General features: G+C 42.5%; 1 long non-coding RNA gene across 1 annotated transcript in view; it reads right to left on the bottom strand.

The window, feature by feature from the left end:
* Positions 1 to 16,175, bottom strand: part of LOC122174680 (uncharacterized) — a 52,461-nt gene extending 36,286 nt beyond the window's left edge. Inside the window, exon 1 of the long non-coding RNA XR_006176832.2 lies at positions 13,264 to 16,175. This is a non-coding gene — a long non-coding RNA (uncharacterized LOC122174680). The remainder of the gene's footprint in view (positions 1 to 13,263) is intronic.
* Positions 16,176 to 17,264: the final 1,089 nt, after the last annotated feature.

Here is a 17,264-nt window from a genome sequence, read left to right as displayed (position 1 = left end):
TGTTTAGTAGAAAGAAATCCACTAGTCACAATACATCCAGCCTTATCCTGCACACAGAGATTTTGGCACTGTTTTGGATGAGAAGCTACTTATGAAATAGTATTATTAAGTCTCACACAATCCCAGAGAGACAGGTAAACATTACAGTCATTTTACAGAGGGATAGGTTAACTATAGTTTGAGACATGAAAGTGCCATCCAGAAATGCTGGTTTATATTGACCGTATGCTCCAGTGGCTATGACACGCTTATTATAAATGCTGTATATAAACACAATTCATTTTGTGTGTGTGAACTCTGACAATATGGCATTGCGCTCCTTTAATATATGAGTACACATCCAAAAACACTACACAAACTTCTGAGAAGGTGAACCCATAATTCATGACTTTGCTCCTAAATCTCCCAGTGATATTAAAAAGAATATCCCACTGCTAGTGAGTATGGATAATTTTAAGAGGTATGCACAACATATACAGTGTATTTAATACATATATATAAAATACACTGTATGGAATGCCCTACTCCTCAGATTATATATGCTTGCCAGCAGCAGGAGTCTATTTATCACCTATGTTATCCTCACTTCAGGGGGGGGAGGGGGGGGGCAGAACTCGCAACACACCAAATATCAAGCAGGCCAGATATCCTCCCTCCACTAACTGCACTAACTCTACCAACCCTAAAGTCAGTCACATTTTGAAATTCCAACTTTTCCACCATAACGAACAAATTCCTAATTTAGAAAAGTTATTAATGTAAAGAAATCTGGTAACAACACCGATAGTTAAGGTTGCTTGACACTTTGCAGTATTAAACCCCCATTCTCAGTTGCTTATAAAACTTTGCTTAACTTTAACCAATCAAGCCTCAACAGATACTGACCATCTAACTTTAATATTTGTCATCTAGTTTTAACATTTATAACTTTTTTTTAGAAATACCCTTTCTGATAAAATAAAATGGGAAATGATAATACCCCACAACTGAGAGTATTAGACCCTGCCTTTTTTCATCTTGCCAGCTCATGAACGATGTGAAAGGGTTAGTTAAAGCAGCTGCAGTGAGCACAGAGAAATAAAGATGCTCAGCTGAGACAAACCCAGCAACAAATTGAATCCATCTTTTCTTAGTATTAATTAAATAAACCCTCTGGTAAAAAGAAAAAAAAATGTGCAAAGGTAGAAAGCGGAGGTCCAGCATTATCCCTACAACTACAGCCAGTCATTTCTAATACATTTCAAAGGCTAATCATACCATGGAGTTGGCCTTTTCCCATGAATACCAGCCATGCAGGGTCATGACCTTTAATATATATTACAGGATTATTATAATTTCAAGCTGACTTTTATTGAGGCACATCTAAGGTTTCCCTTGGTTCTTTTATAGTATTCAGTAGATATTTATTGTTTTAAAAATAGAAATGCAGTCCTGAACCACTCCTTTCTTGGTACTGTACTGAAGTAATATAACCTGTTCAAGGAATGAGAAGGGGTGAGGGCAGCATGGAAGAGCTCTGATTTCTAATCTATTAATTGTAGGTGAGGACCCCAGAGATAAGGGATATCAATATTACAGGGTGTGTGGACATTGTAACATACTGACAGGCTAGAACACAAACATTTATTTATTTTGTTACGTGGAGAATGTCCTGACAAGCATATTCCTTGGCAGAGTGTGTTTAGGGTGGGAGGGGAGCTGAGCTCCCAAACACCCCCTGTACTATGATGCTATTCATTTTTCAGGAAAGGACTAAATTAAGGAATTCTAAATCCATTAAAGCCTCTTCATGCTGAAGAATGCCACCCTCCCAGAGCGTTAGAGAAAGATCCAGCACTGAGAGGTTCGTAGGACAAATAAAATGTGGATTTCAAAGAAAGTATTAAATTTATTTATAACAAAGATTGAAGTACAAAAAGCTGCCTAACTTTGCAGCTTATCAGATCTAATCTTGTAGCTGTTTATGTGCCATCTGGGACCAAATAAGTATTCTGGATGCAGCACTTGGCATGTAAATCAATGTAGCCCACAGAGGGTGTTAGCCAAGGCCAGTTCTGTTTTTGGAAATGGGGAAAGGAGCACTCAGCCTCTCCAAAGATTTGTCTACAGCTGTCACTCTCTGTTGGGGGGGTTGGGGAAAGAGCCAAGCTGCATCAGGAAACACACATTTTTTAGATGATTTCAGTACTCCCAACAGCTGGCTACTCCTGTTCATAGTTAATAGGCTGTCAGCATTTATTTTGGGCAGCTCTTTTGACCCAAATCTGATTCAAACTGTAGTCCATAGCTCAGTTCTCCACACAAGATGTTTCCAAAAACTTCACAACCATGTGAAATCTGTCTTCAAGCAATCCACCAGAGAGGACTGAGGGAAAATAAATAAAGGATCTCCAGTGCGTTTTACCTACTATGGGCACTACCCTGATTTTTTCAAATTGATTTTTTTCCAGATTCACAGTGCTGTGCATGTAGGGTTTGTGCCGTAACACCTGAAGAGCCCAACTGTAATTTAGCTTATCTAAGGTCCAACATCACTACCTACAAGGACATGAGAAATTTGGCTGAACCTTCTTTCCATCCTGCCCCCCTCAGGTGAATGCTAAGCTTTCCCCTATGACCATATATGGATTTTAGTTGGTTTTAATGAAATCAGACAAACTCCACTAAACACTGATCTCTGATGAGATCTTGGACTGAGCAACATTACAGTACCAGCTCCTTTATAAATGTCAAAATAGCAAGAATTTTATTAATGTCAGATTGCCCTTGATAGAAGACTGGACCCCTTAGTTACATAAAGAGGTTATTCTTTTTTGAGGGAAACAAGATACTTTCCTATTTTGCCAGCCAGAGACACAAGACAGGCAGGTGATGCATAACTATAGAGCCATAGACTGCTTGCCTGTTGTTGTTTTTTTTAAAAAGTACTACACTGTTACACAGATTTTGGCCTTCATGGACCAAGCAGAGGTGGAAAATCTTATTTATTTAAAGTCCAATGCCTTCGTTTCAACCCTTCATGACCCAAACTCGTGCGTTTCTAATGGCTAGGCCAGATACATGCAAAGCCTAGACCGAAGGCTTCCACACATATTCAGTAGAAAACCACAGAGTGGTTTGGATGACTGGAACTCTAAAAAGCTGAAGCCTTTAGATGTTAGGGAAACGTAACAATGAAGTCTTGAGTGGCACGAACAGTTGGTTCAGAACAAAAAAGAACGATTAATTATCGTACCAGACACTGTTTAAGAATAGAGTAGGTTTGGTTTGATTTGATTTGACAGGGCTCCTTTCAACATGAGTGGCTGTGTCTCTCTAAACTTAAGAAACTGAGAATGACAATGTGTTCTTTTAGCCGTGGAATTCAGATTTTCTGAGATACTTGGGTCTTTATTTTCATATTGTTTCCTTGTTGAACTAGCGTGTGTCCTGTGACCAGGGACATAGTAAATACAAGAGCCCCAGTCTTGAAACTATTGGCCAGGGATAAAAAAAGATTCTATCCAATTTGGCTGTAGTGAAGAGTCATCAGATTTTAGCTTTTGATTAGTCAGATGAGAATTTCCCCCACCATTCCAGCATGGGAGGGAGCATCCAAGGGTGGCATGAAGACTGCTGTGGACAGGGAGATTGCAGGGCAAAGCTTTGCCCACTCTACCAGTCCTCAGCTGTCATGCTCCCTTAACAAATATGTGCCAGTAGAGCCAGTTACAGGAATGCCCTGCTGGGCCTGGCACAGACCAGCTCACAAATTCAGGGAGTTGTAGCTGGCTCTGATGGTCCCTCTTCTGGACTGAGCAGAACTGTCAATTATAGGTTATGCTGTTTTTTTTATGCCAGAAACTGGCATCATTTGGTATTGGAATTAAAAATGTCATTGAGAAAAGCATGATGTTATTGGTTCCGGAAGCTTTTATCCTAGGGCACGCAGGCTGTTCTGCATCCTTGTCTGGATGCTTCCTTAACCTTTACCCTCTTTCTGCCCCGGTGTAGAGAACACAGTGTAACCTATCGGCTATACTGCCTATAAACTACATAATTCATAGCTATTGTTTTCCTTCCCCCCACTCTAACAACTCTCTTCCTGTCCCCCACCTCTTTGATCTGCTGATAGGCCTGGCTGTAAAGATAAAGCTATATGCATCCGAAGAAGTGGGCTGTAGTCCACGAAAGCTTATGCTCTAATAAATTTGTTAGTCTCTAAGGTGCCACAAGTACTCCTGTTCTTCTTTTTGCGGATACAGACTAACACGGCTGCTACTCTGAAACCTGTAAAGATAAAGGCTCAGTGAACAAATGAACTGAGGACCCAGGGGTGATTAAGAATTGCATAAGGCCCTAGGGGAAGGGCCTGAAAGTGACCAACATAGAGAGGGTATGGCTGGAATTTTGCCAGCTTTGCCAACCCTTTTATCCATCCCCGTTGGTTAGTGGATCCAGAGAATTCATTTTCCTTGTTCATTTGTAATGAAGGGATTTTCCTGGGTATAGGTACCCTAGCAATACCAAGAAATAACAATGGTGATCGGTATGCTGTTTTGTCACGGCATCACGTGGTGTGACCTTTGTGAATATGTTTTCTGGAAATTAAAATGTATAGTCTGTAGATAACTGCTAGAGTTTAAGACGAATCCCTTTGATCACATAAAAATTGCTGTGAAACATACACTTTGTTGCAATTCACAGAAAACTATATTCTTTCAGAGGCTAAATTCACCCCAAGTCCAGGCTCCCCTCCATCAGGAAACCCGCCAGAGGTGAGGTGCTTTGGAATACGGAATATGAGGGTTCATCGCATCTCTGAGTTTGGGTCAGTGGTGCTGGAATAATTTGTATAGTGGGGATGCTGAGAGCCATTGAACCAAAGTGTAAACCCTGTATATGATGGAAACCACTTCAAGGCAGGGGGTGCTGCAGGACCCCCAGCACCCCTAGTTCCAGCACCTATGGTTTGGATAGGGCTGGCTAGAGTACATGCTATTCAGCCCATCCCCCTCCCTCTACTGGAGCAGCTCCTATGGAGCTCTCAGACTAGAATCCCTTAGGGAGAGCAGGCAGGAAAACACTGTCTGCTCTCCCTTCGTGTGATTTGCTGGGGTGCCAGAGGTCAGAGAAACTGGCAGGGGAGCTGACTAGTATTAAAAACAAAGTGTTCTGAGGAGGACAGCAGTAAAATTTTAAAGCCTGCAAGAGCCAGGAACCTGGGTTTTGGTGTTTTTCGTCTACATTTTGACAGAGTTTCAATGATAGGAGTAATCTTCTGTATTACTGAGACTGTTTGAAAATCAAGCAATAGCCTCATGAGTCTTGTCTGGTATTTCAGAGCAACATCACCAGGAACACTGGGATTTTGTCTTGCTTACCGCGTTATATCTTCCTCTGTAGAATGTCAAGTTCCCCTTTGTTCTTTGGTCTAGTCCTAATATGTAAATAGATAAAGCTCTGAATAGAATTCAGAACTCTTGGGGCAGCACAACATACCCATGACCAAGACAGAAATGCTGGCAGGCACCTTTTCATTTGTTGCTAAGGGAACATAGGAAGAAGTGCTATAATTATACCCAGGAAGAGGAGACAGCCAGAGAGAGCAAGCAAGCAAGCAAGCATGTGGTATGGGCACTCATGACAGTTCCCTCCTGATTAAATATTTTATTTTCATTTCATTTATTGCTTTATAAATCACCCATTGAAGGCATCTGGGAACGGTACATGCCGTCGGATAACTGAAATCAATTGGACCCTTCAGCCTGGAACCATCATCCACTTCCAAAAAATAAAAGAATGAAAAATTGGCAAAAAGCAAAGTCCCCTGTTCATTCACAATAACATACCCGCACCCAACGGAAACACTAGGAAGCAATAGATACAAAGAGGTAAATATTAAGTCCATTATTTGGAGACAAACTATGGTCTGGCTTGCGCAGACATGCAGGGACGAAGGGGGTATAAAGCACAGGGAGGAGAGGAATCGCTGCAGGGTTGCACAAATGGACAGGGTGGGGAGTAGACGAGACTTTGGCTCCTCTTCTCCTTCCTTCCCATTCCAGTTTGCCAGCTAATGTAGCTACACCAGCATGCCAGAGGAAGTACACTGTGCCCGTCTAGACCTGCTGCACTACAGACCTCAAAGCAAGGGGGAGCCCAGAAAACAGATTGTGACTGAGTTGCTGTCTGCCTTCTGGTCTCTGACTATGCAAAGCCATGACTGAACTCCAAATCATCACGGCTTGCACTTTGTGGTATAGCTAGTGAATTTTCCAAATATATTGTAATATTAGTGTTAATCATTTAAGTAATAGGTTCTGCTACACCTGCAGGCAGGCATTGCCTTCCATCTAAGAAATCCATTTCTAGAAAAGAAAACCCATTCTATTAGCACAATACCCTTTGGTGTTACTTTGTGTGAGTTACAAAGAGGTACTGTTACACCAGAAGCAATTTGAATGGGCTTTAATGCAGGTAGGTGTCTGGATTAGTAGGCTCATATCGAAGACTGTGCTAAAAGAGAAGGAAAGGAGAGGTTAGAGGCTAATTACAGGGTTTTTTTACCAATTAGCAGGTTAAGTGGGAGCCTGATCAGTAAAGATTATGGCTCACAAAAAGGGTGATTTGATTTATACTACAAGAATAAGATAGGAACAAAAGGCACTTTCAGCCTCTAAAAGTCAATAGATGACTGCTAGCGTTACTGCTGTAACTGAGGCAATAAATACAATGCTTTCACTTCTACTCTGACTTTGGATAAGGGCTAGGTAAATCCATTCATGCATGTGAACTCAAATGCATCTTCTAACTGCATTCATGGACAGTCTTAAATTTCATGACTACTTTTCTCAGTGTGCTAATGAACCCAAGGATCCATTAAGATGACAGACACACCTACAAGTTTCTTTAATGAACTTTTTTTTTTTGTTACTCAAAACTATAATATATTTCAGTTGTTTGCAGTGTTATTATTGCCATGTTGGTCTCAGGATATGAGAGGGACAACGTGAGTGAGGTAACATCTTTTACCGGACCAACTTCTGTTGGTGAAGGAGACAAACCTGTCTCTTTCAAGAACAGAAGTTGGTCCAATTAAAGACCACCTCACCCACCTTGTCTCTTCAATATATTGTGGTGTCATTGTTTTTAGGTGGACAGTCAGGGTACTCTGGATCAAAAATACCACACACGAAACAATGACTCCTAGCACCCTCCACTGCCGGCTGGGCCAGATTCAGACCTTGTGCAAGCAGGTGCAGCTCCCCTGAGTTAAATGGAATTGCAGCTGGCCACACTATGTCACAATTTGGCTGAGTATTTAATACCTACACACACACATGCAACTACATAATGATTACAGTAAACAAAATGGGCCAAATTCATTGCTGATGTGACTCTGCCAAAGTCAAAAGAGTTACCACAGCGAGGAATTTGGATGTGTACAGCAAAGAGAATTATAGCATTTGCTGTAGTCCATTTGATTTCGTGTTTGTCGGCGCGCACGCACACACACACAGTAATTACTGGTTTCAATGAAACATATCAGCACAATGTAGCTGGCTCCTATTCCTTTTAACTTACCCATCCTTAATGTCGTAGGGGAAGCTATTACAAACAGTTTGGATAATTGCTAATGTACCATTCTTAATGAAAGAATGCTGTGTATTTCAAACAATATGTAATGGAACAGAAAGCTAACTAAACTAAACAGGAACTGCTAATAATAGAGAAGCTGGACATTTTGGGGGAAATATGTCCTGGGAGAATAATATTTTTAAGGGGGAAAAAAATCTAGCTGAACTTATTAGTCACATCTTTACAAATGGATGATTCCTCAGCACCCTCCCTGAATTTCATATTGACCACCCATTCTAGGGGAAGACTTTTCCCCACCTCACCACTTTGTACCCCAAACTTTTGTATCCTAATATGCGTAGAATTAAGGACGTGTGGTCAGAATTAATCTAACACCCACATAAAGCAACAGATGTCGTTTGCGCAGTTTTGAAGCATCTGTAAGTTTGAATGGCTCCTCTCCCCTCCCTGAATGCACAGACAACCCTCTTCCTCTCTGGAGATCTCCTGATCTGCCCCTCATGTCTCTTACATCCCTTCACTGTCCACAAATCTCCAGCTTTTAAGGACTCCTTAGCTTTTACAGTGAGAGTAGCTGCCCCCATATCCCTCTGTGCACCATGCTAGATATTTCCAGTTTGAGTTTTACCGAAGAGTGTGGTATGCATTGTGAGATGCACCAAACCCTACAGCATGTGGAAATTCGAACGGGAGGCAGACCAGCCACCCTCAGTTTAAACATGAGACAAGGGTGGCCAGAATACAGTGGGTCTCATAGTATAGCTGAGTACATGAGTAGACTGCAGTCAACAAGCAGGGATATATAGTATGTATTTAATAAATAAAAAGAGAACTAAAAACATCCCTCCCCCCGCCCCCCAACCCACTATCTACAACATGAAGTAGTTGTAAGGAAATACGACAATGGCTAGGCCTTGCCCCTGGAAAATGTGGGATTTTACCACTCAGATGCTGTATTCCTACATCTATAAACCGGCACCCTGCCACTCTTTCAATAGAGAACAGTGGAGAATGGTCATCTAGGTATGTCTGCAGAAAGGAACTAAATGCTTGAGCCAAAGCCCATCAAAGTCAATGGGAACCTTTCCATTGACTTCAGACAGGGCTGGATCAGGCCCTGATGCAATCACTGGGAAACCTTCCCTCAAGTAGCATTTTGTATATCTTGCAAATTATGCCACTTTATGTAAAATGAGGTGTGCTGGTTTCCTGGGCAGCACAGGGTCTTCATAATGAGGTTTCTTTCAGAAAGGAGGATTATTTAAAGTTTTTGGAAGAGTGTTCCGGGCATTTTATTAATAGTTTAAAATGGTGTATTATATTTATTTTACTTAGCATTTATACTGCTTTTCGCAGTTTCAAAGTACTTACAAACTTTGGAATTTAATTTTAAAATAACAAGCTAAACAACCGGACATGGAAGGAGACCACCATGTGCCAAACAAACTGATGCTGACTACACATCAAAGAATTCCTTTCATTTGGTTACTACATTGTAAGAAAAACATTGTGAGTAGATTGATAATAGGGCATAAAAGAGGAGGATTTTCTAAATTAGGAGCCAGTGATCATCTGATAAAGAAGGAATGGTCGGGCCATACCGCCAAGCCAAGCCAAACCTCATGAATGTCAGGAAGTCCCCCACCTAAGTGTCCACCTAGAATACATACTGAAGAAATTAAATCCTTCAAGAAGAAAAGAAGTGGCAGTCCCATATGACCTGATCCAAAGCCCACTGAAATAAATGTAAACACAACTTTTGGTTTCAATGGCCTATGATATACCCATGGCAGAGATAAAAAGACCAACAAGTGGGGTAGGAGGGAGCCAGAATTCAATATTAAAAAGGTAATCAAATCAATGTCAAATTGTTAATTATGGAACCAAACAGATGAACCGAGTCCTTTGAAACAAAGACTGCTGACTGTATAATTTGAACACTGTAATTATTCTGGTTAATAACTCTGGCCAAATCCTGCTCCTCTGACTCACACAAGTTCCTCCATTGTTCCTCTACTCAAACACGCTGAAAAACAGAAAGTGGAATAATTTGTGTCTTGAAGGGTGAATAAGGAGAGTAGACTTTGGCTCCAACTTAACCAGAATTCTGAACGGTGTTTTGTCTACCCATCCATCCAGGACTTGTGTCGCCCTCACCTCTACAGCAATTGAACACCAGCAATATTTATTTCAAAGGGCTGTTATCGTGTGTGTGGGCCTACCTCTACTGACTTGCTTGTGGCTTTTCTATATATACATTGCATGTGATTATTCTTTGTACACTCCTGCTTCTAGTGAAAAAACATTAAAACTCCCATTGACTTCATTATGAGAAGAATCAGGCCTTATACTGTTTTTCTTTTTACATGAAGATTTTTATAATTCATTTTAAAAAAAAATCAACATTTGTGTTGTAGACCAGACAAGCAATAAAACCAGGAACACTGTATCTGTCCAACTATCCACTTCCATCTTTACGTGCTTATTAAAGTTGGCATTGTCTCTATGCCCCTTCAATCCAAGTACCCAGAATGGCAAAGACAAATACTAGCCATGGAAAAAGCCTTCCATTTTTTTTTCCTGGATGGAATCTGAATGCCATACTTGATGAAACGCTGCCTGATACCTGGCATGCATTATGACTGACAGAAAAGTTTGTCACCGTTCTAGTTGACTGCTAGTTGACTAGCATTAATTATTCCACCTCCTGTGTTTTTTGAGTTACCTTAGAAATTAATGTTTTGTAATCTCCCAATTATACAACCATTTCAATGTATTAAACAAAGTAAAGAACGTCTCTTTGAAACACCCTGGCCTTTTTCGGGCAAAGCAAGGATGACTGATAATCAAAATGAGTAAGGGAGATTAATGTATCAATGACATGCAGCTCTCCTACAACAGAGGAATGTGTCACATCCCTGTTTGAAATGCCCTTTCCATGAAGTCCTTCAGGATGTATTTACCAGATAGAGAGGGAGCTTTTAGATTATCTCCCCCCCAGAACACACACACACACACACACACACACACACAGTTAGTATAAGAAGATTTTCACTCCTGTTCCAGTCTCATCACTAAGTAGGTTCAGAAAGAAATCAAACAAAGGATCACCCATATAACTGACACAAATGAATACTCCTAACCAGATCAATTTCTGTTTCTTTTCTTTTTCATTAGAGTAATTGATTAGTGATATAGGAGAAAAAAACCTAACCTTTCTCTGCAGCTAAATTGATCAATGGCTTTGAACCTGTAAGTCACCAAGTGCCACATTAAAATGTTCTTTCAGTAAGTTTTTGGAGCTCTATTCATGCTGGCATGTCAGAACATTTTTAAAAAAAATCAACTTAATGCACTTGACTTTTAGAAAACGTTCATCTGTTCAGTCAAGATGCATCTCTCAAAATTCAGCAGTAACACAGAAAACTTGGAAAGTAGGGGCTGGATCTATGAATCTGCACTTTGCCTCACTAAACATGGCTGCATTAATCCTTAGTGTAGTACTGTATACTGGCAGAGAGGCCCTAAGCTAAAAAAGAGACTCAGCTTCAGCCCTTCTCAATTTCCCCAAATCCTGCAGTAGTAACATTTTGGAACCCTGATAAGGTCAACTGTATTTTGACTGGGAGTGCACCTGTTCCAAAAATGTATGCCTGTGTGGGTGACATCCCTCCTCCCCTGAAATGTGCTGCTAATTATTATTTATATGCCTCAAAGGCTCAGCACTTTAACTTGTTAGTATGACAAACCACCCTTGTGAACCCACATCCTACCCTGCAATTTATTTATATATTTATGTAGAGGTCGGGTGGGGGGGGGTGAGGAGGCGAGCGGTGGGTGGGGGACTGAGGAGGGATGCAGCAAGCCACCTGGGGGATGAGGAAGGGCACGGTGGGGAGTGGGCAAGCGGGGAGGGGGCAGGACCTGGGGCAGAGTGGGGGCAGAGCCTGAGAGGAGTGGGAGTGGTCTGTGGGCAGGGCTGACGGCACTCCAATGTGTCCCAATATTTTAGTGTTGTGATCTTGTCACCTTAGCTTTGTGTAAGAAACCTCAGTTTTTATTTTGATAGAGGACAAAACAGGACTCCCCAGTTTCAAATACAAGACACTGTTACATTTGTTCCACATGGATGAACATGGAAGATATAAATGCAATTAATGAAAATTTTGTAGCAATCCATAGGCATGTACAGTATGCACCAGACTTCACTATTCAGAATTAGCTACCCACAACAGGAAAACAACTAATTTTTGGATCAAAGCACCGCTGTCCACCAAGCTGCCTGAGCAGCACCCACACAATAGAAACTGATAACTGCTTTATTAATGAAACTGAAATAACTCTGCTTACATTTCCCCCTCTAAAGCTAGTTAAAGACACCAGTCCGCTTCAAGACCAACAGATTAAAGCAAATGTAGAGCTATGAAAAGCTACCAAAACATGTTCAGAGTGAAATCATCTCACTTTAAAACTCTGATATCTCCCAAATGCCTTGCTTGGTTTGCCTCCAGCTTCTTGGAAAAATGCTGTACTGATGTGAGAACACATCTGTGACGTATCAGGTGAATGGGTTTAGTTCTGGTGAAGTTATATGGTTAAAATTGGCATTTATAATAGAAGGCTAACTTCAACCCAGCTATTAGCAGTAGTATTATCAGCCCTAGTAACTGGACCAGGAATCCATTTTGCTCTCCTTTGATTTTACACATTGCAGTTATAGTGATTTTATTTTGTCTCGCTGCTTACTTAAGGTCTCAGAAGTCAACTGCCTTACCCGGTATCGGTTTTAGTACATAACAAATCTGTGAAACACAGTCTTTCTTGTCAGAGTTTGAACAAGACTGGTCCCTAGCCTTCCAAGGTTTTGGTTTTTTTTTAAACCACAACTTCATCAAGAAGGTACTGCTTCTCTTACAGGTGGCAGGCCCATTATCAATAATGAACAAAACTGAAACCAATGTAAGATGCATTAATTAATGGACACACAAATATAAACAACACAGACTAATCTTACTACAGAACATTCAGCAGTGATAATGTACTGTAGCTTAGAAAGGCAATTTATATGTGCACAAAGTATTAAATCAGTATTTAAAATAGAGGTAGCCCTACATGATAGGAAAACAGGAGCAAAGACAGATTGTCACTTGGGGGGGGGGGGGGAAGCAGATTTGTAAGGAAAGGGAATCCTACCAACCCCCCCAGGGAATCTGAAAATGTTAATGCTACCTTAAGCTGTATTAGCTTTTTCACAGGCCCCTGCCATAACAAAGGGAGATGCCGGGGCAGATGCCAGCAGATGAAACCTTGGCAGCATGGTTTTAATGTTGTTGTGCTGCTAGCAGCCAGCGAGATGGGCCAGAGGGTTCCAGATGCAGAACAGAAACATAGAGTTTATATGTGGAAGACTCCAGGCTGCCAGAGGATTCAGAAGTCTTGAGGGAAATGCCAATCCCTATTTGTATCCCCACAGGACCAAACCTCCTTCTCCTGCCCTTCTCCCTCCCCAAAATGGAATGAGTTGAGGAAAATTCCATGAGGGGAATTTAGCAGTTTCCCTCCTCTTGAGTCCCCTCCCCCAAGTTTTTCCCATGGGTACAGTGATCTGGACCCACATGCTTTTCATAGGAGGTTACATGATCTATGGCTATTGCAAATGAGTGGGAGCCAGGGGAATCCTACCTTCTAATTTCAGCTGAACCACTGACTCAGTGTGTGTGACCTTCCAGCAGTGACTTGATCTCCTTGAGCTGCAATCAGCCCAGCTACGGCATCTGGGCTTTCCTGGATAAATACACACACGCAACACAGGTGCATCTCTATGGGAAAATGAAGTTTATATTTATTTCATCAAAGGAATTTATGCCCTTAGCTGAGTGGTTAGTTTAAGATTTTTTGCTTGTTTCATCATAGCAGTACTTTGTGCCAATTAATTTCTGTTACAAAACATTAGTACATACAATAATTACAACTGAAGCCCCTTCATTTAGTAACAGTACATTAAAACAACTATATCTGGAGTGTGTAAACAGGCCCCAGAACCTCTCAAACACCACAGACATCTCTTTCTCCTTTTAACAAATGCCCCTTTAAACTCAACAGAGAGGGCTGTCACAGCAGTCCTTTATCTATTAGGAACAAAACTGTTTTGCACAGCATAATTACTGCCATAATTGCATTTAAATGAAATGCACTTTTGCTGATTAGTTTCCATGCTATTGAAGCAAGAGGGAGAAGGGTAAACAAACACTTTTAACAGGGTTTTTATTTTGGAGTGTAATAATCATTATTAGTCATCTAAACTACGGTGGTCAACGTACATAGTAGCCAGACAGTTTTCCTGTTTTAATGCAAAAGTAAATAAAATAATTAAAATTAATTTATGCACCAGATCCTCTCTGAAGAAAGTGCAATATGTGATCTGAATTCTTTCTTAAAGCTTTCGTCAAGTGTCTAGTAGATTAAAAAAAAAACCCCAAAATCTGCATTCGAACAGTCCCCTCCCACATTTTAATTCTATTCCTATGGGCCTGCTACTAAATATAGATCCTGGTCTTCAGATTGACAGGAGAGTTCCTGCTGTGTGGGCCAGGCTTCTAATCTTTGCTTCACACACTCCTAATATGGTAGAGACTCACAGCCAATCAGGCATTTGACGAGGCTTCCAGTGGGTAAATTAGGTTTGCAGCACTGTACCTCCCCCACTGCCACCCTCAAATTAACCACTTTGCAGGAAACAGAGCAGCAGCAGCTAAACAGAGGCTCTGGCTTAGCGTTTCGTTGTCTTGGCACCACAGCCTCTGCTTTGTCTGTGCCGCTGATTGATTTCTCACTTGTGTGCAGAATTGTGCAATGGGGGGTGGGGGGGTGACATGAAATAGTAAATTTTTTTACAGTAGCAAACAAGGTTGCAGATTTATCTGGCTATCGGGAGAAGAGCAGAAATGCTGACAGAGTGTCAGGCATGAGTTGTTTTCAGGCTCACTGGCCCAGATAGCTCAAAGCAAGAGGAGAGCCTCTTTAGGCATTGCCTCCCTTCCCCCCCACCCCCCGCCTTCCCATTTTTCTGACTGAGACACAAGTTAGTACGTGGCTATTTCAGAGAGAGCAGCAGTTATTTTATCTGTGTCTATTTGCCTTCTTTGAATCACTTGTTTTAAAGCCTCTCCTACTTTACTGTATTTTATCCAGCTGGAGTCCACACGAAGTCAACAATCCAGTAAATAGGGAATTGCTGTAGGCAAGGCTCTATGTGGAACCTTCTTAGGGGGAAATTCACCTTTGTGCAGCGAGCCAGGGGGCCTGTGCACTGCTTAGGTCTCACCTAAAAGCTTAAATACAATTTAAATGCTGCATTGGCCTTTTGCTGTCCCTCTCTGAATTTCACCCACATTTGTCCTCCCCCCACCCTAGTGAATATCTTCACCATAAACCCAGCCCTATAAGATCCCAAGCAGCTCCCTTTGACACCCTGCAGGATCAGGCCCTAGAAGTGGACATTCAGTATAACTGACTCCGTAGGATGCTCATTGCAATACACTGTTTGGTATTTTCAGTCCAAATTCACATAGCTAACTGGGGTCAGAGAGCTGGGACTAGAACCCAAATATCCCAACTCATAGTCTCATGCCTTGTCTGCTAAATGAAGCTACTTCCCTTAAAGGAGATTTTTGGTGCTTTCTGGAGAACCTATTTGAATAATGTTCCTTGCAACTTTAAAATAAATAATTTATTTCAGATTCAGGTGGACATTTGCATCACTTGAGTTTTTATCTTAATGGGCATGTAAGCTCCTTTAACCCCATTAGGTCAAAGCAGACAAACATCCCGCAGGGATTTCTTGCAATATATTAGGGCTCAAATGAAGCCTGTGGCAGAGTTTTCATAGTTTCTTTTTATTTCATTTCAGCTACCAGTGATGCAACAGGCTAGATGAAACTGGCGATAAATGTAAATTTCCTATTGCTGAAGCTTAGCCAACAGTGGTTGCCCTATTGAAGCCTGGAAAACCCCCAGAGGACGCAGCCAGCTACGGCCCCATCTCTCTCCTCTCAACCACCAGCAAGCTCATGGAACAGGTGCTGCTCCACCGTCTGTCTGATATTATTGAAGACATCCTCCCAGGTGAGCAGGCAGGATTTCGCCTGAAGAGGAACTGCTGTGACCAAGTAGCTCCATTATCAGCCATGCTGAGGCAGGATTCCAACATAAGTTGAAGACAGGAACTGCCCTGTTTGATCTGTCCTCAGCATAGGACACTGTCTGGAGACAGGGCCTCCTCCTCAAGGTCTTCCACATCATTCACTGCCGGCAAATGATCCACCTCTTGACGGCTATGACTGGGGACCACTGCTTTAAGATACACCTTAATGGTCAGATCAGTAGACCAAGAACTCTTAACTCAGGCATCCCTCAGGGCTCTGTCCTGACCCCAATATTTTTAAATCTATACACCGCGGATATACCAGCGACGGAGTCAAGGAAATTCATGTATGTGGATGATATTGCCCTAGCTGTTCAGCATACAAGCCTCCATACCATCAGCAGCACCCTAACCTGAGATCTTAGCACAATGGCTGATTATTTCCAATACTGGAAATTAGGCCTAATCCAACCCCCCCCCACTCCCTCCCCCCCCCCCCCCGGTAACTGCTTTCTATCTGAACAATAAAATGGCTAATACCAAACTTGATGTGCAGTTCTGCGGTGAGAGCATCAGCCATGAAGCTAATCCAAAGTATCTTGGCATCACACTGGACTGGAGTTTGACCTTTCGAAAACACCTCAAGAACACCTGCAATAAGGTCAGGCCTCGTGTTGTGCTTATCAGAAAATTGTCCGGAACATCATGGGCTCCAGTCCACAGACCTTACAAACCGCAACAATTGCCTTGGTATATTCTGCAGCTAAATTTTGTGCACCAGCGTGGTTTCATAGCAGTCACACTACACTCTTTGACACTCAACTCAATAATGCTATGTGCATAGTGTTGGGGACGCTTAAATCTACACCAATTGACTGGCTCCTGGTCCTACCGCACATCCAGCCTCCACAGATTAGAAGAGCTACTCAGACATCATGCTTTCTTAACCATGAGTAGCAATGCGGGACTCATCCCTGCGGCGCTTCCTGCTGGTTGTCTCTGGGAATTAGCTCGTCTAGCCTCCGGAGCGCCCTCTGCAGGCCGGTGTCCCGCTGCCACTTGGCCGCCGTGTCCCTCCCGGACCCGGTGCCCCATTATCTGGGGTGCTGCCCCTTGGCAGCAACCCCTTTGTCTCAGGATCTCCCCTCCCCAGGGAGCCCCCACCCACTATCCCCACCTTGCCTCAGTATAAGGCTACTGCCAGTCATTGTCTAGTCCCCACCCCTGGGGCAGACTGCAGTATCAGCCTACTCATCACCGGCAAGGTTGGGTTTGGACCTGCTGCCTTTGCCTACCCCTGGGCTGCCCTCTGCAACCCCCAGTACCCGTTGGACTTCTGCTAGGCCGCAGTCTGGGGCTTTCCAGGCTGGACCCTCCCCAGCTCCTCTGCCTTTCCCCAGCCCTGCTCCACTCAGGTACTCTGCTCAGGTCCCTGCAGCCAGGTCCGTCTCCCTCTACAGCTAGAGAGAGACTGTTGAGCTCCTGGCTCCCAGACTCTTATATAGGGCCAGCTGAGGCCTGATTGGGGTGTGGCCCAGTT

The sequence above is a fragment of the Chrysemys picta genome, chromosome 1 (assembly GCF_011386835.1).
Source record: "Chrysemys picta bellii isolate R12L10 chromosome 1, ASM1138683v2, whole genome shotgun sequence".
In the NCBI taxonomy this organism is placed as follows: domain Eukaryota; kingdom Metazoa; phylum Chordata; order Testudines; family Emydidae; genus Chrysemys; species Chrysemys picta.
The sequence above is the reverse complement of the archived record's forward strand: the minus strand, read 5'-3'. Positions and strand labels throughout refer to the sequence as shown.